This window comes from Schistocerca gregaria, chromosome 2, assembly GCF_023897955.1.
Source record: "Schistocerca gregaria isolate iqSchGreg1 chromosome 2, iqSchGreg1.2, whole genome shotgun sequence".
NCBI lineage: Eukaryota > Metazoa > Arthropoda > Insecta > Orthoptera > Acrididae > Schistocerca > Schistocerca gregaria.
Window position 1 is genome coordinate 346961030 of NC_064921.1, and position 14228 is coordinate 346975257.

Consider the following 14228-nt stretch of genomic DNA (forward strand, 5'->3'; position numbering starts at 1 on the left):
TACAATGAACACCATATTGTTGTGTACACACATTTTGTTTAAGAAACAATATGCGTATTGGTTTAAATGCCCTGGTGTCGTAGTTAGAACTGACTGCGAGAAAAGAACTAAACTGCACAATTGCACATCACAGCATCAATCAGAATTTCGTTCACGTACTTGTCCTTAACAGAGAACCTGTACATTTAAAAAACTTTGAAGTAAATCGATCAAGTACATTTTGAGATTTATGATAACAACGTTTACCTATTAAATCCTACATATATTCATAGGTATTATTTATATTTAAAAGCATATAAGTCATACCGTTAAAATTTTATTAGCGCATTGTGTGATAACTCGAAGTGAAACGGTAAAGTACTTTCCGGGATTTGCACTAAAAAAGTTTCCTCATCATATATTACATTACATGTTTATGAACATTATATATTTAAAATGTAGCGTATGTCCAGCCGAGAACGTAGTGAAGTTATCATGTAGAAATTTAAAGTAAATCTGGCAAGAACTGTTTGAAAATTTTGCAGCAGCATTTTTTTTTAAAAAACTGTGTAGCCTATTCCTGTCTGAACGTTTATTAGAGTAACGTATCAGACTCTTAAGTATTTTTAGTAACAACGTTAAACAACGCTTTGACATTATACCGCCGTATCCATATATTTACAAGCATTAAAAATATATATATATTCTATTTCTGTCCAACTGTTGATCAGTGTACTATGTAAAAATATGAACTAAATCGTCCAAGAACTTTTCGAGATTTTCGCTAAAAACGTTTCGCCTGTTTATAATGGTCTATGTCCGTCCTAATGTTTATTAGAGAGTTCTGTATAAATTTTAGGTGAACTGGTTAACATTTCGAGATTTTTACCAACAATGGTTGCCTTAATATATAAGACAATATCGCATATGTCTATCTGTACGTTATTTAGGGTATCGCGTAAAAAATTGAATGCATCGGTCTAGTACTTAACGAGATCTTCACGTAGTATAAAATATAAATGAAGTTGGAGAAGCTGTCACAGATTGTTGCTATTCTAGTTCTTAACTGATTGCGGCACACCGGCACTTCTCGAATTTCTATACAAATGCTTTGCAACTGACGTATTTTTCTGATCTGCAATTTCTAGTACTTTAGTGGTACCGATGGAAGCAAATCATACAACATTTTATATGCCGGTATTTTATTTCATTTATTATTAAATGTTATGTATCTATGGGTCTTTAAAAGTGGGGATGACGCCAGTTTGACTCTTCGCCACAACCGAACCCAGCACCAGAGCCTGGGGTGAAGGTGGGCACTTCCAACTTCGTGCGAGGTGTTTTGCATCTCCCTTGAAGTGCATGATGTGACAGTTATAACGACAGGTCCTTCAACTGATGTACTATACATGGATAAAACGCTGAAACTACATATTTCAGAACTCTTGTTAACCCTCTAACGGTAAGGTTGGTGTTGGATCCGACCCAACCGAGTCTGTTTTGTTGATAACTCCCCACTCCCTTTTCTGAGAGCGCTGTGGTTCCAGCTACCCTAGCAGCCAGTCGTCCCGAGAACGCCGAGGAAGCCACGTCAGTCTGGTGAGTGACCTACAGCTACCCTCTATATCCAAAACTTACATTACCCGCACTCGGGTTGGATCCGACCCCACATTATTGTTTACGTCACACTTATTTTTTTTGTGTGGGGAGGATTCAACCCCATATTGATGTTTATATTACACCTAAGTTTTGTTTTCTCTTCTAGTATCTCACTAAAATGGCGCATCAACTTCTTAGAACTCCTGAGGAGATATACAATGAGTTTCTCCTACAGGAGGCTGAGTCAGAGGATGGCGACAATATCGATGCAGAAAACTGTTCAGAAACCGAGAATGATGTATTATCTAATACTGATGACGAGGATGGTGTATTTCATTGTGCGGTAGGAGCAGTCGAGTTTGATAATTCTCAGTCAGATATAGATGACGAGAGAAATTTTGAGCTGGGTAAAGACTTAGAGACAATATGGGCCAACAAACCCATCCATTCAAAATTCTCTAGGAGACCAGCGTCAAATATTATTACTCATCTCCCTGCTCCACGTGGGGAAGTAAGGGGGATCACTAGTGAATTGGAAATATTTTTATTATTTATAGATTCGAAAATTGTAGAAAAAATTGTTTTGTACACAAATCTTGAAAACGAGAAATCTAGGCAAAAATACAATACGGTCCAGTGGTTTCATTCACTAACAGAGAGCGTTGAAATAAAAGGGTTGATGGGCTTTCTCTTCATGAGTGGTGTCCTAAAAAATTCTATGCCCAGTGTAGATGAGATGTTCTCAGCAACCTATGGACTTCCGGTATTCTGTTGCACTATGTGCAAGAAAAGGTTTGCATTTCTTCTAGAAAACCTCCCCTTCGATGATAAAGCCACTAGAGAAAAATCAACAACAAATTTGCGGCTTTCAGAGAAGTGTGGGACATGTTTGAATCTAACAGTGAAAAAAATTATATTCCATCTGAATATGTCACAGTAGATGAGACTACTGAGTTTTCGGGGTGCCTGTCCAATCAAAACGTATATCCCATCGAAACCCTACAAATATGGGTTTAAAATAATGTCACTATGCGACGCAAGGACATTCTACACTCCTGGAAATTGAAATAAGAACGCCGTGAATTCATTGTCCCAGGAAGGGGAAACTTTATTGACACATTCCTGGGATCAGATACATCACATGATCACACTGACAGAGCCACAGGCACATAGACACAGGCAACAGAGCATGCACAATGTCGGCACTAGTACAGTGTATATCCACCTTTCGCAGCAATGCAGGCTGCTATTCTCCCATGGAGACGATCGTAGAGATGCTGGATGTAGTCCTGTGGAACGGCTTGCCATGCCATTTCCACCTGGCGCCTCAGTTGGACCAGCGTTCGTGCTGGACGTGCAGACCGCGTGAGACGACGCTTCATCCAGTCCCAAACATGCTCAATGGGGGACAGATCCGGAGATCTTGCTGGCCAGGGTAGTTGACTTACACCTTCTAGAGCACGTTGGGTGGCACGGGATACATGCGGACGTGCAATGTCCTGTTGGAACAGCAAGTTCCCTTGCCGGTCTAGGAATGGTAGAACGATGGGTTCGATGACGGTTTGGATGTACCGTGCACTATTCAGTGTCCCCTCGACGATCACCAGAGGTGTACGGCCAGTGTAGGAGATCGCTCCCCACACCATGATGCCGGGTGTTGGCCCTGTGTGCCTCGGTCGTATGCAGTCCTGATTGTGGCGTTCACCTGCACGGCGCCAAACACGCATACGACCATCATTGGCACCAAGGCAGAAGCGACTCTCATCGCTGAAGACGACACGTCTCCATTCGTCCCTCCATTCACGCCTGTCGCGACACCACTGGAGGCGGGCTGCACGATGTTGGGGCGTGAGCGTAAGACGGCCTAACGGTGTGCGGGACCGTAGCCCAGCTTCGTGGAGACGGTTGCGAATGGTCCTCGCCGATACCCCAGGAGCAACAGTGTCCCTAATTTGCTGGGAAGTGGCGGTGCGGTCCCCTACGGCACTGCGTAGGATCCTACGGTCTTGGCGTGCATCCGTGCGTCTCTGCGGTCCGGTCCCAGGTCGACGGGCACGTGCATCTTCCACCGACCACTGGCGACAACATCGATGTACTGTGGAGACCTCACGCCCCACGTGTTGAGCAATTCGGCGGTACGTCCTCCCGGCCTCCCGCATGCCCACTATACACCCTCGCTCAAAGTCCGTCAACTGCACATACGGTTGACGTCCACGCTGTCGCGGCATGCTACCAGTGTTAAAGACTGCGATGGAGCTCCGTATGCCACGGGAAACTGGCTGACACTGACGGCGGCGGTGCACAAATGCTGCGCAGCTAGCGCCATTCGACGGCCAACACCGCGGTTCCTGGTGTGTCCGCCGTGCCGTGCGTGTGATCATTGCTTGTACAGCCCTCTCGCAGTGTCCGGAGCAAGTATGGTGGGTCTGACACACCGGTGTCAATGTGTTCTTTTTTCCATTTCCAGGAGTGTATTTTTTGTGTGGCAATCCATACGCTGGCAAGGACAACAGAATAAAGAGGAGACTTGCCTTTACCTGCCCAGTATGTTTTGCGCCTGACGGAATCTATCAGGGTTTCTAATAGAAACATTACAGCGGACAATTGGTTCTCCTCACTGAAGGTGAATGACGCCCTCCTCCAAAAGAAACTCACATTTGTAGGTACAGTGAGGAGGAACAAACAGCAAATACCACCATCAATGCTGTTTTCCGCTCCGGAAAGCTCTTCAACGGTTATGTATCAGGACGACAAAACTTTGGTGTCATTTGCCCCAAAGAAAAAGAAAAATGTTTTACTGATATCGTCCATGCACTTCTCTGGAGAGGTAAATGAAAAATCAAATAAGCCTGAAATTGTGGAGTTCTACAATCTAACTAAAGGAGGGGTCGATGTATTAGATATGCAGGACCACAAAAAGAAAATCGAGAAGATGGCCCATGCGGTACTTTTATGCTATTTTAGACATCGCTGCAATAAATAGTTTTATCATTTACAAAAGCAATAGCAAAATGGACAGCTTTTCAAATGACGCGAGAATATCGTTTCTCAAAAATCTTGCGCTCTCTTTGACAAAACCTCTTATGGAAACGAGGTTGAATAACACACATCTTCCTCGTGAGCTCCGTTCGTCTATTGGAAAACGTTTAGAAAAAGAACCAATCGAATTCGACAAGCCTACCCAAGCACAGCCACTAAAGAAAAGAAGGTGTGATTGTTGTGACAGATCAAAAGATAGGAAGGGGAATGCTTTTTGTAGTAAGTGAAATCGTTCTATATGTGGGGAGCATAAAGTTATTATATGCCCTGGCTGTAAAGAAACTGAGATGTGATAAACTGCGCCAAATATGTATTTTCAGGGCTGTATGTGATCGTTTCCAGGATAACATTATACATTTATTAGGTGTTCCTATTACCTTATGTATACAAAGACATTTATTATTGAGAACTTTATATTTCGAAACTGCTGACACTATAATTATTTTCTTCAATTAGTAAGAGATGTTTCTCATTTAGTTCCTACCTTTAGAATTTCTAAGGCACTCAAGTTCCTAGTTGATGAATGAATCTATTGATTTTTACTATGTTTTCAACAATTTTGTAGAGAATATTTCTATTAAGGTATTTTTTGTAATCAAGTTCCTATTTTTTCCAAAGTACTTTATGTTCTTGTTGTTATAACAAATATGATATGTGTTTAATTGATAATAAAGCTTTTTCCCATTATTCATTTTTATTTTACCCCGAAAAATCGATAGTTGTAGGATGGGGTCTGATCCAAATGGGAACTTACACGGGACATCAATTACGGAAAGAATACCATTCGTACATGTAGCATCGGTGGTTCAGTGGTAGAATGCTCGCCTGCCACGCGGGCGGCCCGGGTTCGATTCCCGGCCGATGCATCAATTTTTATATAATGGGTATTTGTTAATAGTTCGGTGGGACAATAAATAGAAATACTGTAATACAACACCCAGTTTTTCCGATTAACCTTACCTACAGTTGGAAAGCGGTGGCAGCGAGCGACCTGGCACACCCACGCCATCTGTCTGCCACCCTCCGCTACTGCTTCGACTGGCGAGCTTGGAGTGAAGCTCCGCTTGTACACACAGAACGCGTTGATTATTTCTAGCCTAAAGGACGGCATCATGAGGGCTGCGACTGTTGATAAATACAAATGAATCGTATTATTACATTCTTGGTGTTGGTGTAGAGCACAGGCGCCCATCCAAATTTTGATAATACAAGATAAGACAATATAGAGCTGAATTATGTCGCACAGTAAACTAAATAGGCGAGCCTCAGCTTTCAATTCTCTTTGTATTCAATGTAAACATAGCACATCAATAACACGCATAACATCTTTGGGTGAACTGACAAAGTAAATGTAATGTGCAGTGAAGAGAACGCGCAACAAGTAGCAGAATGCAGCACTTTTCGATTCTGTTTTCCTTGAAAGTACATTTTATTCTTACAATTTCATGTTTTTAACAGTGCCGTTTCCGAAAAACCAATTTTGTCATCAGCAAAAGACGAAACATAACCTGCTTTGCAGTTGGGCTGGTACTAGAAAGAGGTGTTTATGCTCTTCATTACTACTGGGAATCTAAGTGCACAGTTCTCCACCTGCAGCTAGTGTTGTGGACCACTGAAATGTATAGTGGGAAAATGAATAAGCGAGTAGTGCGGTAAAATATTTTATTTTTTCGTGCCAAACTTCACCTGCACCGTAGACCAAGGCCCATTCTGTTATTTGGCTTTGCTCAGTCCTTTCACGGAAGTATCAGGAAGAGCGCAACATTTGATTTAGCATTGCGGAGTGGCATTCTTCGCTCGGCACAAATATCCGAGTTCGGCAGAATCGTGATGTCAGTGCTGTTTCCTCTTCGCTGTTTGTTCGTCATATGAAGGACGTTCACAGGTCCCGTGGTTGCAAGAAGAGAGCAGTCTACCGATCTATCGACACAATCATTTAAAATGTAGAATGACAGAAGAGAGGGAAGAGAATTCTCAATTAGCATAAGCGACGGGTACGGCATATTTCCTATGAAACAACATTTAGAGTACCATACAGAAAGAATTTAAAGACTTAGTTGACAATGAAAGAGCAAGAAATGACAACGATCAACAGAAGGGATATTCATTGTTCTGTACATCAATAAACACTTTATGCCAAATTTGTAGGCATGAAGCACATGAAGAAACTGGTGGTGCACATGGAAAAATTTCAGAAGTCGCACGCATTATCCCAGTGTCAGGTGCAACAGATTTTAGTGTAACAAAACGAAGAGTTTGGAGACTTCATATACATGGTGTATCAAAAAGAATCATCCGATTTGGCACGTCTACATTTCTGAAACTAATAAACCTATACAATGAATTTTGTTTTTTGATGAAAGGGAAAATTTTTTTCATGCCTTTTCATAGGTGTTCAATATGTCTCCCTTGAGATGAACGATAAATGTCAAGGTAGTATTCAAATTTTGAGCACGTCTTGAGTTACAGCTTCCACAGCTGCTGTTAAGCGGTGTCTCAGTTCATTCATTGTTGGTGGTAAAGGAGAAACATAAACAGAGTCTTTTATAAACTCTCACAAGAATCAATCACATACAGTCAGGTCCGGTGACTCTGGAGGCCAGTAATGTAAGGCTGAATCATTTGGTCCTGTGCGACCGATCCATCGTTCAGTAATCCTTTGATTTAAAAATTCCCGCACTTTCAGATACCAATGTGGCGGTGTCCCACTCTTCTGGTAAATGAAGTCGTTCGAATCAGCCTCAAACCGTGGGAAAAGAAAGTTCTCAAGAATATCGTGGTATGCGCTTCCTGTAACAGTGTCCTCAGCAAAGGAAAGTAGGCCATACACCTTTTCCCGTGAAACTGCACAAAACACATTAAATTTTAGAGAGTTCCTCTCACTTTGTACAACTTAATGTGGCTGTTCCGTTTCCAATATTCTCACGTCATGGCGTTCACCTTTCCATTTAAATGGAAAGTTGCCACGTCACTAAACACTATGCTTGGAACAAAACTGTCAGCCTCCATCGTGCGAAGAACGAAATTACAGAACTCCACACGTTGTTCTTCGTCACCTTCACGAAGAGCTGGCAGTAGCTGAATTTTTTATGGTTTCATGTGTAAACGTCGACGCAACGCAAGCCAGACGGACATTGGGGTAAGTCGAGCTGCACGGCGAACTGATTTCTGTGGTCTCGTTGTGCAACTATGGATGTTGCGTTCGGCGTCTGTGTAAGACACTCGGGGACGGCCCGGCGATTTGTCTTTTCACAAATACCCTATTTCTCAGAATTTTTCAAGCCTTCGTCTAATGCTCTGTGCTGTACGAGAATGCACATCATACCTAGTACGAAAGTCACGCTGAACAGTTATTACTGACCCGCAGTGCGCAAAACGTAGAACACAAATAGTTTTCTGTTGTTCCGACACCATTTTTACTAGAAGTGAAGAGGCTGCATACTGCTGCTACCTAACGGGAACCATGTAAAACTCGAGAGTTTGCTTTTTCCAACAGTGCGTTGTTCATGTACATATCTCAAATAAAACAACAGTTGTGATTTTTTTTTAAATCAGATGATTCTGTCTGATACACCCTGTATTACTGTAAAGTACTTTGGTTAAGTCAGGGGACATGCCTGGGACGATTTTTAAATTTAGAGCTCACTATTGTTGAATTTATGGAGGAAAAAGGGGGGACGAAAATTAGAACATCCGGAATGGACTGCAGACTCCGAATTTTAAGTGGGCTTGACTGCACACTGCCCACAGTAAGGGAGTGAAAGGTACCTTCTTTATGATTTGATGGGGATGCTTTAAAAAAATCGCCTGGCAGAAGGGTTACATTCTGACAAAGACAATACTACTCCTTAAGCTCAACGTTAAAGCAAACCCGAGATTTGAAAAATTCAGTGAGGACGTGAATGAATTACAAGCCTATTTTTATAAAGGTTTTTAGGACACTGTCAGTTTTCGAGCTGTTTGCGAGACCATTTGCTGTTTCAGTTGAAAGGGCCCCTGTACACGTCCAGATATAACTGACTGACCTGTAACATAATACCAGCTGTAATGTCAGTTGTTTTTACTTTAAAACTGTGCAGGACGCCTACATTGCTTTCCTCTGGCAGTTTCCAAGACTCCACAATGAGTGCTCCAATATTTCCATTGACGTACTTGTGTGAAACACCTTTTTTTCAATTACGAAGCTAAATAAGCCACGATTACGTGGCAACTTCAGTGCGAAACTCTGTGAAATTGTCTTTGTCTGGTTGTATGCCAACAGTTTGTACCAGATAAATATTATATTATTCTTCAACAATAATTAAATAATACTGAAAATTCGTTTTGTTTGTAATCTATGTTGTTGACAAATGTTAAACATAAAACTAAGTCGTATGCAATGCGACTGCACTGCCAATAAAACGCGGCTCATTTGCAGTTTTCCCCTCATCTCCCTTCTCGCGATTAGACGGCTTGACGTCGCCGAGAGGGAATTGTGTAGCGAGGATGAGCACTTTGGCAGTCATTGCCGGACATGACCCATAATCCGAAATCTTGGCCACCCCTGATGCAACTGTTGTTTCCTTCCCTCGAATGGAAAAATACGTAAAAGTAAAGAACGATAATTTCACTCTATAACATGTGGAGTACTGTGTTCGCAAAGAGAAACGTGAATGGTTCATACATAATATGAAAATGCCGCTAGCTGGAAAGCATATGATTCAATTTCATGTTTGAGAAGAACATTTCGAAGACTATTAATGGAATCATTTATAGAGGATGAAGACATAATGAAGTATCAGATCAACTGGGAGTACTGTGAGATCATGGAAGACGAACCCGTAATGGGACGGCTGTCAGTGCACGACTTGACAATATGTTTACCAATAGCAGCCATTTTTGTAGTTTTTGTTACTGATATATTAACTTCGGGTAGTTTCGATCAGACAGCGTTCGTGCCACAATGGATACACCGGTTCCTGTCAGATCAACAAAGTTAAGCACCGGGCGCGTTTAGCACTTGGAAGTTGACCATCGGGTCGCGATGCACTGTTGACTTAACGGGTAGCACTCAGCCTCGCTAAACCGACTAAGGAGTACTTGACGGAATAGTAGCGGCTGCAGGTCGCGGAAACTAACAATGGCCGGGAGAGTGGTGTGCTGACCCTGCGCCCCTCCAAATCCGCACCCGATGACGGCAGTCGGGTGAGGATGACTCGGCGGTCGGTCTGTAGTGTTGGGCCTTCTTGGGCCAGATCGGAGAGAGAGAAAGAGAGTAATTTCGAGCCATGCGGGATTAGCCGAGCGGACTCAGGCGCTGCAGTCATGGACTGTGTGGCTGATCCCGGCGGAGGTTCGAGTCCTCCCTCGGGCATGGGTTTGTGTGTTTGTCCTTGGGATCATTTAGGTTAAGTAGTATGTAAGCTTAGGGACTGATGACCTTAGCAATAAGTCCCATAAGATTTCACACACATTTGAACATTTTGAGTAATTTCGAGTAATACAGCAGCAGGTTATTTGTGATTCTTTGCTTTCGAGCTACAGTGCGATCCATATATACCTGCACTACACTCATGCTCCTAAATTAAGGATAATTGCACAATGTGGTGCCACACAATGTGGCACTATACAAAACTGCCGCTGATAGCTTAGGCACGTAGGAAACACACACGACAGAGATCTGTAAGTATTGATGATAAGTTGAGAAAACCGTCCCAAACACATGTGCTACAAAACACCACTGTTTCCTGTGCATGTACATCAATATGGGATATGATCACCATGCACACGTACACAGGCCGCACAACGGGTTGCCACACTTTGGATCAGGTGGTCGAGCAGAAGCTGGAGTATAGCATCTCATTCTTGCACCAGTGCCTATCAGAGCTCCTGAAGCGTCCTAGGGGTTTGAAGACATGTAGCGATATGTCGACCGAGAGCATCCCAGACATGTTCGATGGGGTTTAGGTATGGATAACAGGCAGGCCACTCCATTGACCTGATATCTTATGTTTCAAGGTACTTCTCCACGATGGCAGCTCGGTGGGTACGTGCGTTATCACCCATCAGGAGGAAGGTGGGACCCACTGCACCCCCGAAAAGGCGTACATACTTGTGCAAAATGCCGTCCCAATACATCTGACCTGTTGCAGTTCATCTGTCAAACACATGCAGGGGTGTATGTGCACCAATCATAATCCCACCCCACACCAACAACCATGACCACCATACAGATCCCTTTCAAGGAATTAAGGGGTTGGTATCTTGTTCCTGATTCACGCCAAATGAAAACCCGGCGAGAATCACTGTTCAGATGATACCTGGACTCGTCCATGAACATAACCTGAGACCACTGTCCCAATGACCATGTACTGTGTTCTTCACACGAGGCTTTACGGGCTCTCCTGTGACCAAGGGTGAGTGGAATGCACCTTGCAGGTCTCGGGGCGAATAAACCATGTCTGTTCAGTCGTCTGTAGACTGTGTGTATGGAGACAACTGTTCCAGTGGCTGCGGTATGGTCCTGAGCAAGGTTACCTGCAGTACGCCGTGGCTGTTTGCGGGCACTGATGGTGAGATATCGGTCTTCTCGTGGTGTTGTACACTGTGGACGTCCCGTACTGTGGCGCCTGGACACGTTTCCTGTCGGCTGGAATCGTTGCCATAATCTTGACACCACCCTTTGTGGCACACAGATGACCCGTGCTACGACCTGCTGTGTTTGACCAGCCTCCAGTCGCCCTAGTATTTTAACCCTCATGAGGTCATCAATATGTTTTCTTTGCTCCATTTTCAACACACAGTCACCATTAGCACGTCTGAAAACGTATGCACTCGCTGCACCATACCCTGACAGGCACCAACACACCTCTGTGTATGTGGACTGCTGCTAGCGCCATCGTGCGACGACCTCAGGTCAAATGCACCGCATGGCTATACCTCGACGTGATTGAAGCCTGCAAACCGCCCACCAGAGCGTTGTTTCACCATGTAGCAGCATTATCCTTAATTTATGAGCATGAGTGTACTTCAATGAGTCATAATACATAATGGGACACATTTGCAAATTTCTGAGACGATAATACTTAATTGGGAGATAACATACATACGTGCATAAATACACACAAAGTCCTCACTACAAATGTAGGAAGTGCCCTCTGTCACCAAAAATGCGCAACCCTACTCGTTGGAGTATATTTCGCGACATTCTGTGAAGTGTATCCTCGCCAGTGTTGCTTATTTCTCTTGTAATGGCCTCGCGGAGTCCTGTACTTGTCCGTGGTCTGTTCTTGCACCCTCGGCTTCTAAGATACCCACAAAAGAAAAAAAACTGGAGAGTGGGGCCTTAGGTCAGATGATCGGGGGAGGGGTGAGGCACAATTTTTTTGAGGTTATTCGGTTGCCAAAGAAACAGGTTACAAGTTACATGGAAGCGTTAGATGTGTGATATGTTGCTTCATCTTGTTGGAAATAATCCCCTGTAAGTTTGACATCACCCAATTACTCTACAAATGAATTGAAGATGTCCATTGAACTGTAATATCTACAGCCGGCCGGTGTGGCCGTGCGGGTCTAGGCGCTTCAGTCTGGACCGCGTGAACGGTACGGTCGCAGGTTCGAATCCCGCCTCGGGCATGGATGTGTGTGATGTCCTTAGGTTAGTTAGGTTTAAGTAGTTCTAAGTTCTTGGGGACTGATGACCACAGGTGTTAAGTCCCATAGTGCTCAGAACCATTTGAACAATTTTTTGTGATATCTACAGTCGTTTCAAAGAAAGCAGGGCCAACAGTCCTAGAAGCTGACACTGCGCACCACACTCCAACCCGTTTGTCACGCAGTGGTGTTTCGTGGGTGAAATGGGGGTTTACACCAGTCCAGTATCTGCGGTTTTGTGTTTTGATGTAGCCTAACGGATGGAACCATGCCTCATCTGTGAACCACGTTACGGAGAGAATGTGTGCGAGTCGAATAACAAACCCCTGAAACCGTCAACAGTAACGCATTCTTTTCTCGTGATCTGTTTCTTGCAGTGATTGCGTCATGTGCGTTCTTTAGAGTAGCAGCTCTCTGACATGTGCATATGAAATACCTGTCTCCTGGCACAATCGACGCAACGATTTCTTTGGAGAGGTCTCTAAGCGTCTTCGACCATAATCAGTAACCTCTGCACTCGGTGATGGACCATGTTTACCACTGTCACTGTGTAGTACATCAGTTGTCTGTAGCTTCCTTATAATGGATAAAACTGTTGCCTTTGTTGGAACGTGGCGCATACTGAATTCTTTCGGACATTCCCGTTATGTTGTAACCAATGAGTCTGTCTCCCAAAACGTTTTCACAATAAAGACCCTCTCTCTAAGTGTGTGCTGTATGTTTCTGCTAGCTTAAGACTGAAAACGAATCACGAATCTGTTCTTTATTGTCATGCGGCTCGAACTATACATTTAGAAGCTTCACAAATCGCGATCGACGAACGAACTAACCCGAGCCGCGCAAGTGCGGCAATATACCGGACACAGGACATAATGCGTACAAACAACTTGCCAATAACGGGTGTTACTTTTGATTCTCCCAGAGCTACTGAGATCATTAAAAGAACTTCCCCGTTTTTACTACTTTTCGGGGGAAAATTATTACCCATTGAAGTAGTTCAGGTTTATATGGCTCGCCTGGTGGTAGTAAAATGACATAGTATCAGGTAATTGAAGATTCTCTTCAGGCTCATTTGCAAACTTTTCTATCCGTACTGAGAGTAAGTGTATATCACATTCCAGACATTTTTCTTCTGAATTGCTACAGTACCATGAACTGTTTACAGTCGGTGTTGAGTTTCTAGCCCTTTCAGTCCTTATTTTCGTTTCTAAGGACTGTCGTGTCCAGTTCTCACCCATTTACTTTATGCGTTTAGTAACCCTATTTTTTCTGTTCTTCCAGGTAGCATAACATGTATTTCGTTCTTTCCCTGGTACTTTGGATATACATCACATGGTTCTTTTTATTTCTTACTACACTGTTCACTCAGCACTGTCTCAGGAATGATTTTCACAATGATTACAACTGGTGTAAGGTATGCGGTCAGGAAATACACTCCTGGAAATGGAAAAAAGAACACATTGACACGGGTGTGTCAGACCCACCATACTTGCTCCGGACACTGCGAGAGGGCTGTACAAGCAATGATCACACGCACGGCACAGCGGACACACCAGGAACCGCGGTGTTGGCCGTCGAATGGCGCTAGCTGCGCAGCATTTGTGCACCGCCGCCGTCAGTGTCAGCCAGTTTCCCGTGGCATACGGAGCTCCATCACAGTCTTTAACACTGGTAGCATGCCGCGACAGCGTGGACGTGAACCGTATGTGCAGTTGACGGACTTTGAGCGAGGGCGTATAGTGGGCATGCGGGAGGCCGGGTGGACGTACCGCCGAATTGGTCAACACGTGGGGCGTGAGGTCTCCACAGTACATCGATGTTGTCGCCAGTGGTCGGCGGAAGGTGCACGTGCCCGTCGACCTGGGACCGGACCGCAGCGACGCACGGGTGCACGCCAAGACCGTAGGATCCTACACAGTGCCGTAGGGGACCGCACCGCCACTTCCCAGCAAATTAGGGACACTGTTGCTCATGGGGTA

At 44.1% G+C, this 14228-nt stretch overlaps 1 protein-coding gene and 1 non-coding gene across 2 annotated transcripts in view; one reads left to right on the forward strand and one right to left on the reverse strand.

Annotated features, from left to right (window-relative positions):
* The window catches only part of LOC126335775 (retinal guanylyl cyclase 2), a gene marked incomplete at its 5' end in the record, with an annotated part of 576657 nt that overhangs the window by 214389 nt on the left and 348040 nt on the right, over positions 1–14228 (reverse strand). The gene's annotated exons all lie outside the window — the stretch shown is intronic.
* On the forward strand, positions 5413–5483 carry Trnag-gcc (transfer RNA glycine (anticodon GCC)). Its single transcript has one exon. It is a non-coding gene; the product is annotated as a tRNA-Gly (tRNA).